Source organism: Pseudophryne corroboree, chromosome 8, assembly GCF_028390025.1.
Source record: "Pseudophryne corroboree isolate aPseCor3 chromosome 8, aPseCor3.hap2, whole genome shotgun sequence".
Lineage (NCBI taxonomy): Eukaryota > Metazoa > Chordata > Amphibia > Anura > Myobatrachidae > Pseudophryne > Pseudophryne corroboree.
The window spans coordinates 36,492,781-36,507,565 of NC_086451.1; positions in this window are offsets into that span (position 1 = coordinate 36,492,781).

Sequence of the window (14,785 nt, forward strand, 5' to 3'; positions counted from 1 at the left end):
CGCAGCGCGGACCAGTGTGCGGTGCAAATATGGCAACGTGCATTGAGACATTTTTCTGACTTTGACAGTCCACCCTTTGGCAGTCAATAATAACTGCCACAAAACATTTAAGGAGAAAAATGTAAGTCAGGGGTTAATTGATTTCCATGGTTGGGTAGGGGAGGAGAGAGGAGAAGGTGTGAAGAGGGTATGACCTAGTGAGAAAGCAGAAGCATGTGTGTATGAATCCATGTTTGGGGGGTCATGTATCATCGTGCCGTACGTGTTGTAAATCAAGCTTCGAGGTATTGCGAAGTATACATTTGAATTCCTTCTTATCCTGTGGTACAGGTCTGTGGATGGGCTGTCAAACTCTACCGAGCTCATTTCGGCTGTGGTTGTAACAAAATGGGGATGCACATTTTAGTTGATGATACATGAATGGGGGAGGTATGTGGTTGCTGATATCTGTGCCTGTATTCCCTATCGTCTATGTGTGTCGTTACCTGAGGGTTGTAGAGATGAAGATAAAGAACACTTACGAAAAATGCAATGATATTCTATGTCAGGGAAATGTACATCTGTCGTCGAAGTTGTTTTCGGTATCTGTTGAGAGTCGTCTTCTTTGCGCTGTTTTGCTCCTTAGGCATGAGCAACAAGCTTTGTCAGTGCCATCAGATTTACAAAAATGGTGGGCTAGCGTGAGTTTAAAAATACTAGGGAAACTGGGGATCCATGGCAAAGTTCATCAAGTGTCCATATTTAAAGTTGTCAAATCTTCTTCTTTGGCCAATCCGTTGTCTGTATACATCTTGTCTCGTCAGCTTCCTCGTCCAAGGGGGTCTTTGTATCTTGGAGAAAAGCAGAAAAACAGGTGAAAGAAACGGACCGTATAATCGCATTTTCATCACATCCTGGTTTCTATCATTGGGTCATAAATCAAATCCAGGTTAATTACGGTTTCCTCACTCCTCAAGCTCATCACTTTTGTACTTTGTTTGCACCTCATTAAAGCCTGCCCGCATCTAAATATCAATCCAATCGATATAACGACACCCAAGATACATAGTAGAAACTTTCCAACATCCATTATGACTCCTTGAGCCCAATCTCCTAAACCGGAGAACCAATTTCGCGGGTTCAACCATGACACCCAACCAGTCAGCTCATTACCTACAGCAGCAAGGGTGAGATTGTGTTTTCGACGAAATTCCCACTTTAGTTGGAGAATATCGTCCATCTTTTGGTCTATGACCTCTACCGGATCCTCGGTGCTATTTGTGATATACGTGCAATACTTTATGCCGTACTGTGTTGCCAATGTAACACAATATCCGCCTGTTACTGCTGTAAGATAATTAAGAACCATCCTATGCTGAACTAGTTCTGTTTTATAAGCTTGAAGTTCTCTTCCAGTGTATCTAAACGTGTCATCATACATTTCAGTGATATTATCTAACAAATTGGCGAGTGCGGAAATGTATCTATAATTCATCACTCCTCGAGCGGTACGAGTGAAATCTAACGCTACCAGAACCTGAATCCCGGTGGATTCATGGATAAGATCAGAGGCCGGATGCTCTAACCTTTCTGACAGTTGTCTTTTAACTCGGTGTTCGTAATGAGTGTGAGTATAAGGAGCTTGGGCACCACGGTGTATGTCCTTCATTTTGTCATGTGTAACAGTCATCACTTCGGGCAATACTTTTCCAATATAACACAATCCTTCAGAGTTTGGGGCAAGCCACTTGTACGCCTTTCTCCCGCATATGAAATATGCATCATCGGGGAGAACATATGGGACGGAGAAGGACATGACCATGTTACAAACCTTCCAGGTGAAATCTCCTGACCCTAATTCTTCCATCTGCTTAATGCACGTATCGGTTTGTACGATATGTGCACAGTATCCTGGTGATACCTCTCCAACTCTAGTAATCCTATTTCCTAAGGTATATCGATACCGGAAAGATTTTCCTCTACTGGCTATATGGCGTACGAGCTCTGTATCTGTAGGCATTCTATCTGCTCTGTGTGAAAAGGTCATGGTAAGGTTGCTCCACGACACTTCCCAATTTCCCGGTTTTCTGGGATTGGAGATGTTAAAACATAAGAGGGACCTATCCACATGGTATTGGTGGAGCTTCAAACTAGGAGGGCGGGAGATATTAAACCTCCGGTCCACCGGTCTCCCACCACTTAGCTCAAGTACCTCCCCTAACGTTAAAGGAAATGGTACTAGCCCTGATTTGCTGTGACCCTGAGGTACTTGAGAGCATACCCAACAATCTGTTTGGTTTAACACGTTACCCACTAAGGAGTGATAGTCACTCAATGGATGCCGGTCTATATGGATATTAAAACTAGATTGGCACTTCTTTATGCATCCATCTTCAACCAGATTATCACAGAGCCTACAGATACAATTTTCTTCAGCTAACAATCCATCACAATTTCTTCTATCGGATCGTTTTCTGATACTCGCCTTTGCTTGTTGGTTTGGTTGATCTTGGAAAACTACGCCTCCATCATCATAATCGGAATCCATTCCAGAACCTCTTTCGACCTCTATGGTACTCTCGCCGGAACAGACTGCTCTGGTCAACATCATGGTTAACATCAAAATCCGGATCACAGTCTCTTGGGGCAAGTCCATCTTTGAGGAGGAAATAGAGAAGAATGAGGAGGGGGAAAAAGAAATTTTAAGGGAGAGGGGCTGGGAAGTGGAGAAAAACAATAAAAGGGAGAAGGGAGTCGACAACTGCTTTCGGTCTTCAAGGCTCAGGTGCCGCCTCAATCCTCCTGGAACAGACACTCCAGTGATACAACCTCTACCGTCTGTTCCTTATCGCGGGACTTCTCTGGATCCGCAACCTTTTTGCAGTGGGATGAATGGACCCAAGTCTCTCTCTCAGCAACCTTCAATGCTGTGGTGCTAGTCAATAAGACCTGGTATGGTCCTTCCCATCTATCAATAAGACAACCTGAGCGTAGAAAATTTCGTATCATTACATAATCCCCAGGTTCAATGTCATGACAATTACTATCTGGTAAATCAGGAATCACCAACTTCAGATTATCATTTTGATTCCTCAACTGTTTACTCATGTTAATCAAGTACTTTACAGTTACTTCATTGTTACATTTCAAATCATCCTGAGGGTTAATCATGACATGCGGTTGTCGACCAAACAAGATTTCAAAAGGGGACAGATTAAGAGGGGACCTGGGAGTGGTTCTGATGCTATACAAAACAATGGGTAAAGCTTCTGGCCACGTCAATCCTGTCTCTGCCATTACTTTACTCAATTTATTTTTAATAGTGCTGTTCACTCTTTCGACCTTCGCACTCGCCTGTGGACGGTACGGAGTGTGCAGCTTGCTATCAATACCCATCAATTTACACATTCCTTGAAAGACATCACCTGTAAAATGGGTACCCCTATCACTTTCAATGATTCTAGGGATACCATATCTACATACAAATTCCTGCACAATTTTCTTAGCTGTAAACATAGCGGTATTTGTAGCTGCTGGAAAAGCTTCGACCCAATTCGAGAAAACATCTATACAGACAAGTACATATTTCAAATTTCTACATGGGGGTAATTGAATGAAGTCAATTTGTATTACCTGGAAAGGGCCGCCGGCAGGTGGGATATGGGATGGTTCTGTAGGTATTGCTTTTCCAATATTCTTTCTCAGACAGGTAAGGCATGACATTGCTCTTTTACTCGCATGAGAGGAGAATCCTGGGGCGCACCAGTATGCTCTTACCAATTTGCACATCCCCTCCTTGCCTAGATGAGTCAGCCCGTGAGCTGCTTCAGCCAGACATGGAAGGTATGCCCTGGGGGCCACTGGTTTACCATGTCCATCCGTCCAGAGCCCTGAGGACTCCTGGCCATATCCCTTTGCCCTCCAGACTGCTCTTTCCTGTGTGGAACACAGATTCTGCATCTCACACAACTTCTGTGTGTTGATGGTATTAAATACCATCAACTGTGTGGTGTCTGTCCGTGTGGGGGTAGCAGCTGCAAGCTTTGCGGCTTCGTCTGCTCGGCTGTTACCAAGGGATACTGGGTCTTGGCTATATGTATGTGCTTTACATTTGATAACAGCCACTCTGTCGGGTTCCTGTATCGCTGTTAGAAGCCTTTTTATGTGAGCTGCATGCGCTATCGGTGTACCAGCTGCCGTCATGAAATTTCTGAGCCGCCATAGGGCTCCGAAATCATGGACTACCCCGAACGCGTATCTGGAATCGGTGTAGATATTGGCTGACTTACCCTTAGCCAATTCACATGCTCTGGTTAGGGCGACCAGTTCAGCAACCTGGGCTGAGTGAGGTGGGCCTAGCGGTTCCGCTTCTATGGTGTCTTGGTCATCTACGACTGCGTATCCAGTACACAAGTCTCCCGAGTCTGACTGTCTGTGACAACTACCATCCGTGTAGAACGTGAGTTCTGCATCTTCCAGTGGATTGTCACTGATGTCAGGCCTTGCGGTAAAATTTTGGGTCAAATATTTCATACAATCATGTGTATCTCCCTTTGCATTAAATCCTCCTTCCCCATCACTCTCACCTTCCACCCTTTGTGTCTGACCAGGCACACCTGGGAGAAATGTTGCAGGATTTAATGCGCTGCATCTCCTTATGGTGATGTTTACTGGGGCCATTAATGCCAATTCCCATCTTGTAAACCTTGCAGATGAGACGTGTCTGGTTTGGGCAGAATTCAATAAGGCAGATACCGCATGCGGTGTATGGATTGTGAGGTTGTGGCCTAGCACGACATCTTCGCTTTTTGTTACTAGCAATGCTATTGCCGCAACGCTACGCAAGCATGTGGGGAGGGATCGCGCTACCGTATCTAGCTGGGCGCTGTAGTATGCAATTGGCCTGCTGGCATCACCGTGTTTTTGTGTTAGTACACCTGCTGCGCACCCAGCACTTTCTGTTCCGTATAGTTCAAAGGGTTTCCCATAGTCTGGCATACCTAGTGCTGGTGCCTGCGTTAGGCACTGTTTGAGTCTCTCAAATGCTGTTTCAGATTCGTCTGTATGCGAAATCCGATCAGGTTTGTTTGAAGAGACCATTTCCTGCAAAGGTAGCGCCAATATGGAAAACCCTGGGATCCAATTACGGCAATACCCACACATTCCTAAAAACGTCCTGATCTGTTGCTGGGTTTGTGGCAGTGTCATGTCTCTAATGGCTTGGATTCTATCAGCGGTCAGGTGTCTCAGTCCTTGTGTTAGACAGTGTCCCAAATATTTTACCTTAGCTTGGCATAATTGCAACTTGTCTTTGGAGACCTTGTGACCTGTGTCTGAAAGATGAAACAGGAGCTGTTTCGTATCCTTCAGAGATGTTTCCAGTGAATCTGAACACAGTAATAAATCGTCCACATACTGTATCAATACTGATCCACTGTCTGGTTGGAAAGACTGTAAACAATCATGCAAAGCCTGAGAAAATATACTTGGACTATCTATGAAACCTTGGGGTAACCGAGTCCACGTGTATTGGACTCCTCTGTATGTGAATGCAAACAAATATTGGCTGTCAGGGTGCAGAGGTACCGAAAAGAAAGCGGAGCAGAGGTCAATAACAGTGAAAAATTTGGCAGTGGGAGGAATTTGCATTAGGATGACAGCTGGATTTGGCACTACGGGGAACTGACTCTCAACTATTTTGTTAATCCCCCTTAGATCCTGCACTAGCCTGTAACCCCTCCCCCCACTCTTTTTAACAGGGAAGATGGGACTATTTGCGGTGCTGGACGTTCTTACTAGAATGCCCTGTTGTAGCAAGCGCTCTATTACGGGAAAAACTCCTAGCTCCACCTCTGGCTTCAGAGGATACTGTGGGATTTTTGGAGCTATCCTACCATCTTTTACTTGTACAACTACTGGAGCTACGTTTGCCATTAATCCAGTGTCCTGTCCATCTTTTGTCCAAAGTGACTCTGGTATCTGAGATATCATCTCTTCTACTTGGGATGGATTCCTATTTGTCATAATGGAATGTGACATTAATTTTGATGGGGAGTCTAACATGTCTCGTACTTCCTGAGCGTGATTCTCAGGAATGTCCAAGAATACACCTTCAGGAGTACAATAAATGACGCAACCCATTTTACATAGTAAGTCTCTCCACAGGAGATTAGTTGGTGCAGATGCAGCCAGCAAAAAGGAATGCTTGGTATGCAAAGGCCCTATTGTAATCTCGGCTGGTTTGCTAACAGGGTAGTGCTGGACTACTCCTGTTACTCCCATGGCTGGAATTGTCCTACCAGTGGTTCTCATGCCCACTGTCGAATTTATCACTGACTTGGCCGCCCCTGTGTCTACAAGAAAGTTTAAAGTTTTACCAGCCACATTGATTGCAATCTCTGGTTCGCTTCCAAGACTGGCAATCAACTTAACTGGCTGCAGATTACAGGTATGGCCACACCCCTATTGGGTATGCTGACCTCCCTGAATCCCGCTGGCAGCAACTACTTGTGAGGGAGTTAGCTGGGAACTACCAGAGGCATGCCAGTCTCTGTTTGGGGGATATCTTTTTGTTTCCCCTGTATGTGGCTCAAAACTCCGCCTCTGTGGACCCTGCTCCCAATGTCGTGTGTTGTGTTGTTGTCTAGGGGGTTGAAAAGACCTTTGTACATTCTTTGTTCTACATTCTCGTGCAAAGTGTCCCGGTCTGTTACAAGAAAAACATGTTATTACACTTGCCTTACCCACAGGATTCGGTGGTACATACGCAGGCTGCCTTGTGGTCAGCGCCTGTATACTTACGGACATCAACTTATCACTTTGCGATTCCCTGTGCCTAGTGATGTTTCTGTCGTGATCAATAGCAGCCTCTCTCAAGCCGGACACTGACAGACCTCGCCAGCATGGTTGCGTGGTCTGAACCCTAGTCTTTAATGTTTCCTTTAAACCATCCATCAGTACAGATACTGCTACTTCTCGATGGTTTGGGTTGGTCTTAATGTCTTCTATACCAGTGTACTTTGCCATTTCTAATAGTGCCCGGTGAAAATATTCTGTTGCCGTTTCGGACTCCTTTTGCTTAATGGAAAATATTTTATTCCATTTAACAACGGCTGGGAAATACTCCTTTAGCTGTAAATTTATCCTTTTTACATTATCCTTGTTGTACACGTCTGTAAGTGGTACATCTTTATCCAATGCACAATCAGCTAAAAACTGAGTTGCATCAACATTGGAAGGTAAACAAGCTCTTAGCAGTATCTGCCAATCCTTGTTGTTGGGTTCTACAGTGTTACCTAGATCCCTGATGTATTTTTGGCTAGCAACTAAATCCTTCCTGGGGTCAGGAAATTCGGACACTATTGTTCTTAATTCCATTCTGGAAAATGGAGTGTACATGGCTATGTTCCTTATGGGAGTGGCTCCAGACACATCTGTTTTTCCATTGGGAACTGCTATTACCCTTACAGGAGCAATTCTAACAGCCTCTTCCTGTGTAGATTCTACAGCTTGTTGTGGTACAATTGTTTCAGTGTAGTGCATGGTGCCGTACTTACCCGTTGACACGACCTCACCTATCCCTCTGCTAGGGGCTTTCACTAATCTCGTGGGTGTCGCTGTGCCTACTGTGGTCTCTGCTATGGTGGCTGCAAGAGAGAGAGCTGAAATTGTTGCTGAATCGTCTTCTTGATCACACTCCTGAGGAAGGTTCAAAACAGGGTACATCTTGCACGGGTTAATACTTGCATGAGTTATTTGGTTAACATTATTAACATTTACAGGGTTACTAAGAGTTTGTGTTTTACAACCCAGTGCGTTTCTCTCCGCAATCAACTTCTCTCCTGCAATGTATGGTGGAGGAGGAGCTGTGGCAATCAACTTCCTGACTGCCCCAGATCCTGCCGCCAGAGCCAAACCTCTCTGTATCTCACCTTCCTGGTGCCATAACTGTAAACAATCATGATGTTGAATTCGTCTCTTTGCTGATTTTACGAGACATATCCTCCTCCTTAAATTTTGTAACACTTCTGGACTAAAGCTACCTATTCTTGGGAATTTGTCCCTGTCTTGTACAGTCATTCTCTCCCATTCATCACATAAAGATTCGGTGTGAATTCCATATTTTTCACACATTACATATCGTGCCGACCCAACTGGTCGGTTCACAGAATCAACCTGAACCAGGGTTGATCGCCCCCTACCTGAGCAACTGGCCCCCATAGTCTGCAGGTGTTGCTTAGTCCTCCTTGGATCTCTGTATCAAGGTTTTCAGCAAGCCTTTACAGACAACCAAATTACTCCACAGTAGGCCGGCGGTGGCGGTTTACCGAGTACCCCACTCACTCGCCCACCTCGACCAATACGACCTGATCACACCGACGTGGTGCTGGCGTACTCGATACAGGGCCCCTATGGAACCTTCAGTTTACTGGAACATATGAGGGTTACCCGCAGGACACTTACTCTTTCCAGTAAAGGTGGGGTTGTTAGATAGTTCCTGAGTGACCAGCGAACTTCCCTTCCAAAAATAAAAAATTACACAAATCACGTCAGAATGTACAGATAGCGTTTGTGACCACTTTACTCTAATGGTATTAGGTCAGATTACTAACTACTGCACACAATTACGTGTGGTCCAATCGTTCAGTACACGAGCACTACTTGTCATGTACTGAAAGACCAATGGAATCGATGTTTCCGGCCGCGATTCCTTCAGCAAGAGCTTATGGCCTATATGGGTTCTGCACCAACACCCCAGGCGTTGTGCCACTGGACTTTTATAGCGGACCTTTTACCTTACGACCTCCTGGTCTTGTTCCTTATGACCTCCTGGTCTTGTTACCTTATGACCTCCTGGTCTTGTTAACCTTATGATCCGCTATACTCTAATGCTCAAATATTATTTAACCAGGGATGCCTCCCTGGCCACCGTATATGTCACTTACACGTATGTCCCTTGACGAGTACCCGGCTTTCCTTTTGGTTCCACCTTAAAGTTATATAAACTTTTGTATACAAAACACACTCACTCAACACATGTACACTTTTGTTTCTATATCTATTTCTGCGCAGAAATTGTCTTTAGGCCAAAAGTGTTACCAATTAGGAGCAGGATCTGTTAAACTAAATTTCAGATTTTCCAAAAATAGATTTGCGTTATTAACCGCTTCGCGTTATCTACCGCTGTGCGTTAATTATCGCCTTGCGCTAATTATCGCTTTGCGCTAATTAAACTTTTTCGTGACTTGAGCTACGTGAGCGTAACCGGACGCTACGTTGCGTAATGAACGCTGCGTGCGTCTGCCTTTTGGATTGCGTACGCTAGTCTTTGTTAGCGACACGTGTACGCAATGCAAAGGATCCACCGTAACACAATATATTTTTATCAATGTAAATGATCCCTGATCATCTACCGCAATCCACACTGACTGCCTTGTATCTTCAGACAAACCGTGTGTTGTTCTATACTTTAATTATTACCTCTACTATTAAATAACAGCAAATCTCCTTTTAGCACTTTCTATCAACTATAAAATTTGGCAAACAGGAATAGTGATATACGAAAAATGAAATACACAAGTGAAAAGAAATGCAGGTATGTATGCGTACGCAAGACAAAAGAAAAATAAACAGTTTTAAAAAGACACAAGCGTTTTGTTCTTACTTCCGGTTCCCGGATTCCTTCAGCATTCTTTATCTAAGCGAAGCAGACGCTTATCCCGTCAGCACTGTGAGACTGGAGGGATAGTGTCCGCTGATCTACCTAGTGCAGATATGAGAAGGATAGGACGAGCCCGCAATTGACAATGCTAAATTCCTTTGTCGTATAACAACCCTTTTTGAAGCTAAGAACACTGTACGCTGTTTGCTTAAGAAGTACCGTAATGGTACGCTATTGGCGTAGCGATCGCTCAGCCGTAGGCGAGACGCTCAAGCGTCACGTTCGCTCACGGCCCAGTGATCACAGGACACGTTATTGGCTATGACTAGAGTAATGATTCGCTATGGCGTAGCGGACGCTCGAGACCACGAGGAGATCACCAGCGGCGCAGACGCTCACAACGCTATACCTTTATGATAAAACCTTATACCAATGAAATACACTGAATACCTTAATGTGAGTACAGGGTGTAAGTGCAACCTTGTGTAACCTGACTAACTACAAAGCTGCTTGAGCGTCACCGACGCTCAAGTGAACACTTAACACTATAGGAAATACACAGATACTGGTTTAGGTTCCAAGGCCTATTAACTGTATTATATCTAATATACTTGTAAAAGGGGATAACAGTACAAATGATACACTACAATATAACAGAGACTTCCTAACCACAGAACTAAACAATAAATACAAAAGGACAGTACTACTCTGACCTAAAAGAAATACAATACAATACTATCTAATACAATACAATACTAGCCTAGTCTAGGGGAGATATGAGAGAACAGAACAGAGAGAGAGAGAGAGAGATGAGATGAGATGAGAGAAATTGGCTCACAGAAAGACAATGATTACGGAGAGAAACTTACGCACAAAGGGTATGATCGCCTGCGCCTCGATATCCAGCTCCCGGCTATCAGCAGATAACCGTTGATGAGAGAGTGAGAGCTGGATGTGGTCGGCCTGCCTATTTATGCCCCACACACAATGCAATCTCCTGGTCCTACAATCCCATTGTCCATTGGCCGAAGGAATTCGGCCCTGTATCATAACAAAAGGTCATAGGGTGATTCATACAGGTGGGCTGTGACGATTTCCAACAGCTCAGGTGGGTGGGAAACTGGGTTTCCCGCCGCATACCTGAGTATGTGTAAATAATAGAAATGGACATAAACTTCTTATGTCCATAACTATTCGCACGAGCGATTAATACGCTCCAAACCAACACCGGAATATTGCTAATTAAATACTCTTCCGATGGGTACCAAACACTGCTGTATGATTCCTGTTAGACCCTTTGTACGATATAAAGAGGGATTCCTCAGCTCTGGGACATTGTATTTTAACCAAACTTTCAGAATCTATCAAAGGGACCATGATCTATAAACTACATTAATTGTGAACATTTGTAACGAATGAGTCGCACGCTACGACTACATAAGCTCTACCGTAAATACGCATACCGCGCCTGCGAGTGCACGTTATTGCGGGTATGCGCATCCACGGGAGAGCGCATGCACGCGCAGCGCGGACCAGTGTGCGGTGCAAATATGGCAACGTGCATTGAGACATTTTTCTGACTTTGACATACACTGTTTGCGTACGGAGTCCCGTATCACTGTACGGACTTAGCGTACAAATGCCGCGCTGGGGGTACAAAGTACACACAGCGCGCACACACCCAGAGATACACTTTAAACCTTATACAGCAATGCGATGCGTTACTAATACACTCTTAAACCTTAGCAGGAATAGGAAGACACAACACCGATTTGTAGTTAATCACTCGGTTCCGACACCACAGAGTAATATTTCTGAAAGGGGGTTAACAATACAAATTATGCACTACAATACAACAGAGTAAATGGCTACAGTTAATGTACATACGTGAATATATTCGCGTGTGCCTCCCGGTCCGGTCCTCCGCTATCAGGTTGATAACGTTGAGAGTCTTGTGTGAGGCCGGGCTGCAGCAGGCTTTATTTATACAAGTCTTCCAAAAGCAATACAATGGATACTGTAATCCCGTTGTCCATTGGACACAGGAATGCACTTTTACAGTACAGGAGAAGTCATAGGTTGATTTGAAAAGGTAGGCGATGTCTTTCCCAACTGCTCTTGTGGGTGGTCTCCTCTGGATTCCCGCTGCATACATAATATACAGTAAATACAGTTTATATCTATATTCTGCTTCTGCACCTAACTATCTGCAGGAACATGCGATCTTCCGCAAACCAACACCGGAATGTTACCCTTAAAATACCCTACAGCTGGATACCAAACACCACCTTATAACCTTAGTCTGTCCCCTCTTATCCTGTAAAGGTGAATCCCCTTGTTCTGGAATCATTTAAACTGTTGATACTTTCTGATGTGGTGCAGGGGGACTATGTGTACAATGTGCAGTATTTGGATTAAATATGTAATGTTTTGATAGCTCTCCATGCGTTCACAAACTGCCGTAAATACCCATACCACGCGCAGGACCGCGGGAGCGACCATACGCAAATTGCGGATATGTGCACGCACGGCAGAACAAGTGCACGCGCAGTGGGCATGTGTGTGCAGTTTATACGTGCTGTGTGTACTTCAATATTTTTCGACTTTGACAGTCCACCCTTTGGCAGTCAACAATAACTGGCACTATCTAATCACTAAACAGAAAAATATCAATACAATATCTACAGACGATTGGATTTTCAGAGGAGAGCTGTAGGCGGGAAATGTATGACCTAGTGGGATAGTAAAAAGCATGTATGTATGAATCCATGTCTGAGGGGCATGTATCATCGTGCCGTATATGTTCTAGATAAGCTTCGAGGTATTGCGAAGTATACATTAAATCCTTCTTATCCCGTATTAAGGGTCTGTAAGTGGGCCAACAAACACTACCGAGCTCTTTTCGGCTTCTTGTTCCAACAAATGGGGTGCACATTTAGTTGATGATACATGGAGGGGGAACATATGTGAGTGCTAGTATATGTGGATATCACCTGTCGACTATGTGTGTCATTAACTGAAGGTTGTAGAGATGAAGATAAGACCCATATTTAAAATACATTCACATAACATTTTCATATACATTCTTGGGTAGGGCTGATGTCTTTTCCGGATGGGTGTATCTGGGCAGAGGGGGAGACAAAGGAAAAACGGGTGAAAGAAACAGGCCATGGAATTCATTTGCAATCCTTATCATAACACTGTCTCTATGGATGGGTCGTAAATTAAATCTGCTGCTATAACAATGCCCCCGCTCCTTAGACTCATCAATTTTGTGCCGTGCTTGCGCCGCGTTAGGATTCGAACACACCTAAATATCAAGCCAATAATTATGACGACTCCCAGGATACAAAGGAGAAACTTTCCTACACTCATAATAACATTTTGAGCCCACTCTCCTAATCCTGAGAACCAATTTCGTGGGTTCAACCATGAGACCCTGCCGGTCAGCTCATTACCCACAGCGGTCAGGGTAAGGTTGTGTCTCCTCCGGAACTCCCACTTCAACTGCAATATATCATCCATCTTTTGATCGATAATCGCTGTGGGGTCGTCAGTGCTGTTTGTAATATACGTGCAGCACTTCACACCATACTGAGTTGCCAAAGTGACACAGTACCCACCCGTCACGGCTGTGATATAATTGAGGACCATCCTATGCTGGATCAGTTCTGTCTTGTAAGCTTGCAACTACCTACCCGTATACCTGAAGGTGTCGTCATACATCTCAGTGATATTATCTATCAAGTTCGCTAGCGCATGGATATACCTATAATTTATAAATCCTCTGGCAGTACGGGTGATGTCTAATGCAAGAAGGAATTGAATCCCGGTGGATTCGTGGATCAAATCAGAGGCTACGTGCTCTGTCCTCTCTATGAGGTGTCTCTTGACGATGTGTTCATAGTGAGTATGAGTATAAGGAGCCTGAGCACTGCGGTGAACGTCTTTCATCTTGTCATGGGTTATGGTCATGACCTCTGGCAGTACTCTTCCAATATAAAACAATCCTTCTGAGCTCGGGGCAAGCCACTTGTACGCCTTCCTCCCACATATGAAATAGGCATCATCGGGGAGAACATAGGGGATAGAATATGACATCACCATATTACAAACTTTCCAAGTGAAAAACCCAATCCCTAGTTCTCCCATCTGCTCAGTACAAGTAGCGGGCTGGATGATATGAGCACAGTACCCTGGTGATACTTCTCCAACCCACATGGTCTTGCTTCCTCGAGTATACCTATACCGGAAATACCTTCCACTGTTGGCTATTTGGCGTACAAGTTCAGAGTCTATGGGTATCTTATCAGCTCTGTGTGAAAAGGCCATGGTCTGGTTATTCTATGTCACTTCCCAATTTCCCGGTTTTTGGTAATTGGAAATATTGAAACATAATAAAGATCTGTCTACATGATACTGGTGTTGCTTCAAGCTAGGGGGCCTAGAAATATTAAATTTCTTGTACACCGGTCTCCCACCCCGTAATTCGAGTACCTCATCTATTGCTAAAGGGTACGGTACTAATCCTGACTTGCTCTGACCTTGAGGTACTTGTGAGCACACCCAGCATTCTGTCTGGTTTAAGACCTTACCCACTAGTGAGTGGTAATCCCTCAACGGATGACGGTCCATGTCGATATTAAGGCTGGACTGACATCTCTGGATGCATCCATCCTCGACTATGTTCTCACAATTCCTACAAATGCAATTTCTCTGACGTCCTAAGTGGATGCTGGGGACTCCGTCAGGACCATGGGGAATAGCGGCTCCGCAGGAGACAGGGCACAAAATTAAAAGTTTGACCACTAGGTGGTGTGCACTGGCTCCTCCCCCTATGACCCTCCTCCAAGCCTCAGTTAGGTTTTTGTGCCCGGCCGAGAAGGGTGCAATCTAGGTGGCTCTCCTAAAGAGCTGCTTAGAATAAAAGTTTGTTAGGTTTTTTATTTTCAGTGAGTCCTGCTGGCAACAGGCTCACTGCAACGTGGGACTAAGGGGAGAAGAAGCGAACTCACCTGCGTGCAGGATGGATTGGCTTCTTAGGCTACTGGACACTAGCTCCAGAGGGACGATCACAGGTACAGCCTGGATGGGTCACCGGAGCCGCGCCGCCGGCCCCCTTACAGATGCTGAAGAGAGAAGAGG